The sequence below is a fragment of the Triticum dicoccoides genome, chromosome 7A (assembly GCF_002162155.2).
Source record: "Triticum dicoccoides isolate Atlit2015 ecotype Zavitan chromosome 7A, WEW_v2.0, whole genome shotgun sequence".
Taxonomy (NCBI): domain Eukaryota; kingdom Viridiplantae; phylum Streptophyta; class Magnoliopsida; order Poales; family Poaceae; genus Triticum; species Triticum dicoccoides.
In genome coordinates this window covers 201,925,337-201,934,886 of record NC_041392.1, presented here as the reverse complement: position 1 = coordinate 201,934,886, position 9,550 = coordinate 201,925,337, and positions in this window count along the sequence as shown.

Genomic DNA, 9,550 nt, shown 5'->3' with positions numbered 1-9,550 from the left:
GCCTTCGCCCCGGCCGCCGCACTCCACCGCCCTCCCCTCGTCGCCGGCCTTCGCTTCGGCCACCGCGCTCCTCTGTTTCGGCGAAGTCTCCGGTGTGCCTCGGTTTCCGTGCCACTACAGTAAACCCTAGATCCAGATCTGGGGTAGTTTTTTTTTCACCAAGTCCCGGATATTTTTTAGTTCATATGCTCATGTTCGCGGCCCCGTAACTTTGCATCCGTAGCTCCGATTTGGGCATATAACATATCAAAATGTTCGCCTCGACGAGCACATCATTTCATTCCATTGCATCATTTTCATTTGAGTGCATCTTGATGCCCGAAATGCTATTAGAAGGAGGCATCCTGAGTTAATTGTGAGATCTGCTAGTTCATCTTAGACTTTTGTCATTTTTGCCATGATTATTGTGTCCATGATATGCCTGTGAGTCCTACATATGTTTTGTTAAAGATTTTGTTATCTTTTCAGAGGTGCAACCCATGTATTTTTGTGATGTGTGTGGTGACTTGTGCAAGCTTGCAAAGTGAGCCACCCGGTGAATCTGTTTTCAGGGACTTAGTAGTTTTCACTAAGTCTGGGATTATTTAGTTCATGATGCCATATGTTCATGCTATTTACTAGTGATTTGTGCCTCTTTTGAGGATGATCAGTAAAGGAGCTTTATTAATCTTGTTATGCTCTATGCATCCATGCCTTTGTTTGCAATTTTGGAGCACCATAGCTTGAGTCAATCAAGCTCTACTTTTGCTTCGTTGCGAATCTGGGCAGATCGTTAACTTGTTTGCGATTTTGCCGATGTTATTGTAGTTGATCCGTGCATGCTATGCCATTGTTATTGCCATGTCTAGCTTGTATTTTGTGTCTTCTTAATGGATGTATGCTTGCCTTGCCATGACTTGCACCGTAGTGAGTGCATCGAGCTCGTAAACATGCCTTCCTGAGTTATGTTTCAGCATGTCCCAGTTTTCACAAAGTCTGAAAACTGATTATGTTTTTTGCTATGTTCGTGTGCTTGTTAGTATTTTTTGTCATCCCTTTTGGCTCAAGGTCACTAAGGGACTTTTGTTAAGCTTGTTGAGTAGCTCCATGCCATGTCTTTATTTGTCATGTTCAGGTCCTATAGCATGTTGTTTTGTTGCTCCGAAGAGGGCTATATGATCTGAAATTCCAGACAAGTGTTAATTTCACTAAGTCTGAGATCTGTTTTACCATTTGCGTTTTTGCCATGCTTGTTTGAACCTGTTAATGGATGATTTGGCCGTAGCTCAGTGCTAGACTTTTGTTAAGCATCTTGTGTGCATCCCTGCCATGTATTTTGTTGTCATGTTTGGATGCTATAGCATGTTCATCGCATTGCATTTAGACGCCTACTTGCTGTAAATCGCAGACCGGTGTCATTTTTGAATCGCTTGCCATTTCCAAACCGTAACTCCGATTCCAGCGTTCTTTATATCGTTTTCAAGCGATTTCATCTCATCTTTCCAGTGGCACACTTGGATTTCCAAGTTGAGGCTAGGTTCATGCATTTCCTGTCATATCTTGCATTTTGCATCCCGCATCGCATCCCGCATAGCATATCATCTTTGCATCGTGTTGTTTGAGTTTGCACGTGGTTGATTGTATCCTTGCTTCTTGTTTGTCTTGTTTGGGTAGAGCCGGGAGACGAGTTCGCTAACGAGGAGCCCGTTGATTTTTCTCTTGAGGATCCAGTCAACTCTGACAACTGTGCAGGCAAGATGAACATACCCTCGAAATCACTACTATCTTTGCTATGTTAGTTTGCTCGCTCCTTTGCTATGCCATTGCTACGATGCCTACCACTTGCTTGCAAGCCTCCCAAATTGCCATGTCAAACCTCTAACCCACCTTGTCCTAGCAAACCGTTGATTGGCTATGTTACCGCTTTGCTCAGCCCCTCTTATAGCGTTGCTAGTTGCAGGTGAAGATTGGAGGCCGTTCCTTGTTGGAACATTTTTTATTTACTTGTTGGGATATCATATTATTGCCATGTTATCTTAATGCATCTATATACTTGGTGAAGGGTGGAAGGCTCGGCCTCTCGCCTAGTGTTTCGTTCCACTCTTGTCGCCCTAGTTTCTGTCATATCGGTGTTATGTTCCCGGATTTTGCGTTCCTTACGCGGTTGGGTTATAATGGGATCCCCTTGATAGTTCGCCTTGATTAAAACTTTTCCAGCAATGCCCAACCTTGGTCTTACCATTTGCCACCTAGCCTCCTTTTCCCTCGGGTTTCCGAAGCCCGCGGGTCATCTTATTTTAACCCCCCCAGGCCAGTGCTCCTCTGAGTGTTGGTCCAAACTAGAGTCCTGTGCAGCGCCCCCTTGGGGAAACTCGAGGTTTGGTTTTAGTTGTATGGAGCGCTCATCTGAGTGTGCCCTGAGAAAGAGATATGTCGGCACATTCGGGCGGTGTTGCTGGTCTTGTTTTAACCTGTCGAAGTGTCTTGAGTTACCGAGATACCGAGTCCGATCAGAACGTCTTGGGAGGAGGTATATTCCTTCGTTGACCGTGAGAGCTTGTCATGGGCTAAGTCGGGACTCCCCTGCAGGGATTGAACTTTCGAAAGTCATGCCCGCGGTTATGGGCAGATGGGAATTTGTTAATGTCCGGTTGTAGATAACTTGAACCTTAATTAATTAAAATGAATCATCTGAGTGTGTTACCGTGATGGCCTCTTCTCGGCGGAGTCCGGGAAGTGGACACGGTGTTGGAGTAATGTTTGCGTAGGTTACCCTCTAGTTTCTCGCTCGTGCTTTGCCTCCTCTTCTCGCTCTCTTTTGCGAATAAGTTAGCCACCATACTTGCTAGTCGCTTGCTGCAGCTCCACTCATATTTTACCTTGCCATTCCTATAAGCTTGAATAGTCTTGATTGCGAGGGTGCGAGATTGCTGAGTCCCCGTGGCTCACAGATTACTATTACACCAGATGCAGGGCCTGATGATTCCGCTCCAGGAGACGCGTATGAGCTCAAGTGGGAGTTCGACGAAGACTCTCAATGATACTATGTTTCCTTTCCCGATGATCAGTAGTGGTGCCTAGTTGGGGGTGATTGGGACCGTGTCGCATGTTGGGTTCTCTTTTATTTTGGCGCCGTAGTCAGGCCATGAGTGTTGAATGATGTAATGTTATTTATGTTCCTGATTGACGTGGCGAGTGTAAGCCAACTATGTTATCTCCCCTTTTATTATTATGTTACATGGGATGTTGTGAAGATTGCCTAACTTGCGACATATACCTTCAATGCGATTATGTCTCTAAGTCGTGCCTCGACACGTGGGAGCTATAGTCGCATCGAGGGTGTTATAAGTTGGTAATCAGAGCCTTCCCCGACCTTAGGAGCCCCATTGCTTGATCGTTTTTAGTGGCCAAGTTGTGTCTAGAAAAATGTTTTGAGTCATTTAGGAATTATATATCAGAGAGATTAGGAATTCTTTTTACTTCCCAGTCTCCTCATCGCTCTGGTAAGGCATCCTGACGTAGAGTTTTGACTCTTCTCTTCTCAAATTTCACTAAATTTTTTTTTAGGATCACGCGGGTATATTGGAATCGTTCCGATGGTTTTATGATGAGAACATTGTCTTGGTTCCTCCTGTCAGGGGTTTAGTGGAAGTGTCCCGGGGAGTTGAGCTCTGAGGTGTTGTCATCATAATTTTATCGTTGGAATTCTGGAATACCTGAGTCTAGTACGCCGACATCAAAAATCTCTTTTATGCAGTTCGTTGGTGAGATAGCCTCGACGCCACCCAGTACTGGGGCGGGAGTTCGGGAGTATCGCCATAACTTGTATAACGGATGCTTTTCGAAGGTTGAGGTAGATGGTTTCCGAAGGTTTCTTGGTTATGTGTTGAAGGATGGATACAGCTGGATGTAGGATTTGCTAGTTTGGGTGAGATATTATGCTTCCCCTGTATCCCCAACACCTGATTGCATAACCGGAAAGGTTCGGGAGTTTCATAGGTGGGAATTCTAGTAGCTCTAGTTTTTCTTCCACGGATATTGGTTTGAGATTGGGATTTCTTACCGATTATTCGTTCTTGATCCGTACCTTGTTGATTTATTTCTCTACCTTAATTCTACGTGGCTTCGCAATTTATGGAAATGTGACCATTTCAAGAGGATTGCATTCGTTCATTTTGTTCGAATGTGAAGACTATATGTTGCAATTTTCATTCCGTTGGATTCAGCTTCAATATTTCGTCTGTCAATGTGCTAATGGTGGTCAACCTCTTCAGGATGGCTCCTCCAACGCGCACGACTCCGAATCCTGATCCGCCACCACCTCCACCTCCTCCGGAGGCATGGCAAGCTGTGATGGCCGCAACCAATGCAAACACACAGCTGATCATGCAAATTCTTCAAGAGTGCAATCAAGACAGTCATGGGAATCAAGGCAGCAATCAGAATCACTTTGCTACACTCAACCAGTTCCTTGCTAACGGGCCAAAGACTTTCAGCAATTGTGTTGAGGTAACTGATGCTGACGATTGGCTTGTGGATCTGTGCAAGCATTTCGAGTGCAGTAACGTCAGGCCTGAGGACTTTGTCAAGTTCGCTTCCTTCCAACTCAAAGAACAAGCTGCAGAATGGTTCCAGCAGTACAAGGATTCCAGAGGTGGACGTGTTATCACTTTGAATGATTTCCGTCGAGATTTCCGAGCTCACCATATTCTGCAGAGCGTGGTTGAAAGCAAGCGTGAGGAATTCCGCAATCTGAAGTAAGGCTCTTTGTCTGTCTATGACTACAACAAGTTGTTCGAGAAGCTTGCCCGCTTTGCCAAGCAGGACGTGCCTAATGAGAAGAGCATGATATATCAGTTCAGGGGTGGTCTCAGAGAAGATATTCAGCTAGCTCTTGTTCTCTTTGAGCCCTTGAGGTACGATGAGTTCTACAACATGGCACTGAAGCAAGAGGCTGCTCAGTTGAGGTGTGATGCTTCCAAGAAGCGAGTCAGAGATGTTAATCCTTCTTCCTCTACTCAAGTGTCCAAGCAGCAGAAGTTTTGGCTTCCTCCTCCTCCGTTCCATCAGCCGTATCAGCAGAAGAGCAAAGGTGGCAGTGGTTCTTCCCACCCACCCAACCCTGGCTTTTAGAACAAGACTTCATCTCAAGCTCCAAGATCGAGTGCTCCGTATCACCGTCCGCTTTCAGAGGTCACGTGCAACAAGTGCCAACAGAAGGGTCACTATGCCAACAAGTGTCTCAACCAGAGGCGTCTTCCTCCTCCTCCTCCTGTCAGATCGGCAAGTACAGTTGTGGTCAAGCATAACCCCAAGTTCGCCAAGGTCAATATGGTGAATGCAGCTCAGGCAGAGGACTCACCAGATGTGATCATGGGTAACCTTCCTGTTAATGATATTCCTGCAAAAGTTCTTTTTGACATGGGTGCATCGCATTGCTTCATTTCCAAACCTTTTGCATCAAAGTATGAGTGTGATTATCAGTATCTGCAAAGTTCCTTGCAAATTGTGTCACCGGGCAAGCAGATGACAGCTAACACCTGCGTCCCTGAGGTTACTATCACATTGGGTGACTACAAGTTCCTTTCTTCCCCAATTTTTCTTGGTAACTCGGATATTGATCTTATTCTCGGGATGGATTGGCTTTCTAAGCACAAGGCTCAACTTGATTGTGCAGCCAGGCAGATTCAATTGACTCATTCGTCTGAGGATGTAATTGTCTTTGCCGCTCGGGATAATACTATCCGTCTGTTTTCTCTCAATGAGAAGGGTGAATTGGATGCCATCTCTCAAATTCCAGTCATTTGCGAATATCAAGATGTCTTTCCAGAAGAGCTCCCAGGAATGCCTCTGCACCGGCCAGTTGAATTCGTTATTGATCTTGAGCCTGGCACGGAACCTGTGTGCAAACGTCCTTACAAGCTCGGACCTGAAGAGTTGAAGGAGCTGAAGAAGCAACTCGATATGCAAGAGAAAATGGGTCTCATCCGGCCTAGTTCTTCTCCGTGGGGTTGTGGTGTTCTTTTTGTGAAGAAGAAGGATGGAACGGACCGACTTTGTGTTGATTACCGTCTAGTGAACAAGAAGACCATCAAGAACAAATACCCACTTCCCAACATCAATGAGCTGTTCGAACAACTCAAAGGTGCCCAAGTATTCTCCAAGCTTGATCTCCGTATGGGTTATCACCAGATTCGCATTCGTGAAGAAGATATTCCCAAGACAGCTTTCAGAACAAGCTTTGGTTCATATGAATACACTGTCATGTCTTTTGGCCTCGCCAACGCTCCTCCGACGTTCTCTCGCATGATGAACTTCATCTTTAATGCCTACACCAATGACTTTGTTTTGGTCTATCTCGACGACATTCTGGTTTTCTCCAAGAACAAGGAAGATCATGCCAAGCATTTGCGTTTGGTTCTCGATAAGCTCAGGGAACATCAGTTCTACGCCAAGTTCTCCAAGTGTGAATTTTGGCTTGATGAGGTTCTTTATCTTGGTCATATCATCTCTGCCAAGGGCATTGCCGTGAATCCTGAGAAGGTGTCTGCAATTGTGAATTGGGAACCTCCTCAGAACGTGAAGCAACTCCGCAGTTTTCTCGGTCTCGCAGGCTATTGCCGAAGATTCGTTGAAAACTTTTCTAAGATCACGAAGCCTCTCTCTAATCTTCTCCAGAAGCACGTCAAGTATGTTTGGTCTCCGGAGTGTGATATTGCTTTCAACACTTTGAAAGAGAAATTGATCACTGCTCCAGTTCTGACTCGACCTGATGAATCCAAGCCGTACGAGGTCTTTTGTGATGCCTCTGTCCAAGGTCTTGGCGCAGTTTTGATGCAAGAGAAGAAAGTTGTTGCTTATACATCTCGCCAGTTGAAGCCTAATGAGAAGAACTACCCCACTCATGATCTCGAGTTGGCGGCAATTGTGCATGCTCTTTTGACTTGGAGACATCTTCTATTGGGAAGAAAAGTGGACATTTTCACTGATCACAAGAGTCTCAAGTACATCTTCACTCAGCCTAATCTCAACCTCAGGCAAACTCGATGGGTCAAAATGATTCAAGAGTATAATCCTAGTATTGAGTATATTCCAGGCAAGGCCAATGTGATTGCTGACGCTTTGAGCAGGAAGGCTTACTGCAACAGTCTGATTCTTAAGCCTTATCAATCCGAGCTTTGTGAAGCTTTCCGCAAACTTAATCTGCAAGTTGTTCCTCAAGGTTTCCTCGCCAACCTTCAAGTCTCTCCTACCTTGGAAGACCAGATTCGCCAAGCCCAGCTTCTTGATGCTATGGTGAAAAAGGTGAAGATTGGGATTGCCAACAGTCAGTCCAAGTACAAGTGCTACCGCCTTGATGACAAGGACACTCTCTTCTTCGAGGATCATATTGTTGTGCCCAAAGGTGACCTCCGTAAAGTGATCATGAACGAGGCTCATAATTATCTCCTCTCCATCCACCTTGGGAGCACGAAGATGTATCAGGACCTTAAGCAAGCTTATTGGTGGACTCGAATGAAGTGCGAGATCGCTCAATTCGTGAATGAATGTGATGTTTGCAGAAGAGTGAAGGCAGAACACCAAAGGTCAGCAGGTCTCCTCCAACCTCTTGCCATTCCAGAATGGAAGTTTGACCACATTGATATGGACTTCGTGACTGGGTTTCCAAAGTCCAAGCGTGGCAATGACGCTATATTTGTTGTCATCGACAAACTCACCAAAGTGGCTCATTTTCTGCCTATCAAAGAGTCGATCACTGCAGCTCAATTGGCGGAACTCTATACCTCTCGCATTGTCTCTCTGCACAGTATTCCTCAAGTGATCTCTTCAGACCGTGGCAGCATCTTTACCTCAAAGTTTTTGGATTCTTTTCAGAAGGCCATGGGCACCAACATCCGCTTCAGCACAACTTTCCATCCTCAAACAAGCGGTCAAGTTGAGCGTGTCAACCAGATTCTTGAAGATATGCTCAGGGGTTGTGTGATCTCCTTCGGCATGAAGTGGGAGGATTGTCTTCCTTATGCTGAATTCTCCTACAACAACAGTTTTCAAGCAAGTTCGAGCAAGGCCCCTTTTGAAATTCTGTATGGCAGGAAGTGCCGTACCCCTCTCAACTGGTCTGAAGCCGGTGAACGTCAGCTTTTTGGGTAATGACTTAATCACAGAAGCAAAAGAAATGTGCAAAGTCATTCGTGATAACCTCAAAGCAGCCCAATCCCGTCAGAAGAGCTACTATGATAGCAAGCACCATGATTTGGCTTTCGAGATCGGAGATCATGTTTACCTCCGTGTCTCTCCTATGAAAGGTACTCGTTGCTTCGGTATCAAAGGGAAGCTTGCCCCTAGATACGTGGGACCTTTCAAGATTGTCAGCAAGAGAGGCGACCTCACCTATCAACTCGAGCTTCCTTCAAACTTTGCAAATGTTCATGACGTGTTCCATGTCTCTCAGCTTCGAAAGTGCTTCAAGACTCCTGACCGCACCGTCAACTTCGAGGACATTGAGCTCCAAGAAGATCTCTCTTTTCGTGAGCACCCAGTTGCTATTCTTGAAGAGACTGAACGCAAGACTCGCAACAAGTCAATCAAATTTCTCAAAGTCAAGTGGTCACACCATTCCGACCGTGAAGCTACCTGGGAACGTGAGGATCACCTCCGTTTTGAGTACCCGGCGTTCTTTCAGTCCTAGGTCTCGGGACGAGATCCTTTCGTAGTGGTGGAGTGTTGTAACACCCCGGATGTAACTTTCCCAATTTGTACTCCAACTCTTGCCGTTTCCGGCGTTAAGTTATCTTTATTTCCTCGGGTTCGGGTTTTTGTCTCCGTGTGTGTTGTCGTTGTCATGCATCTCATATCATGTCATCATGTGCATTGCATTTGCATACGTGTTCGTCTCATGCATTCGAGCATTTTCCCCGTTGTCCATTTTGCATTCCGGCGCTTCGTTCTCCTCCAGTGGTCAATTCTAGCTTTCTTTCGTGTGTGGGGTTTAAACATTTCCGGATTGGACCGAGACTTGCCATGCAGCCATGGTTTACTACCGGTAGACTGTCTGTCAAGTTTCGTACCATTTGGACTTCGTTTGGTACTCCAACGGTTAACCGAGGGACCGAAAAGGCCTCGTGTGTGTTGCAGCCCAACACCCCTCCAATTTGGCCCAAAACCCACCAAACTCTGCTCCATCTCCTAGAGCGTTCGATCACGATCGCGTGGCCGAAAACCGCATCTCATTTGGACTCTCCTAGCTCCCTCTATGCCTATATATACACCCCTCCGTTTTCAGATCTTCTTCCTCCCGGAAACCCTAAAAACTGCAGTTCCGCGCGCCGGACGTGTCCACGCCGCGCCGGACGTGTCCACCGACCGCCCGCCACCTCACTCCGGCCTATAGGAGCTTGCCACGTCATCCCCGCCGTCGCTCCAAGCCAATCGGGTGCCGCCAGCTCACCCGGTCGGCTCTCTCTCTCCGCCGCGGCCCGCGGGGCCCGAGGCCGGCCCGCGCGGGCCCATCTCCTCGCGCCGCCGCCCGAGAGGCGCCGCCTTCTTCCTCCCGTGCACCGACGCCCGCCGC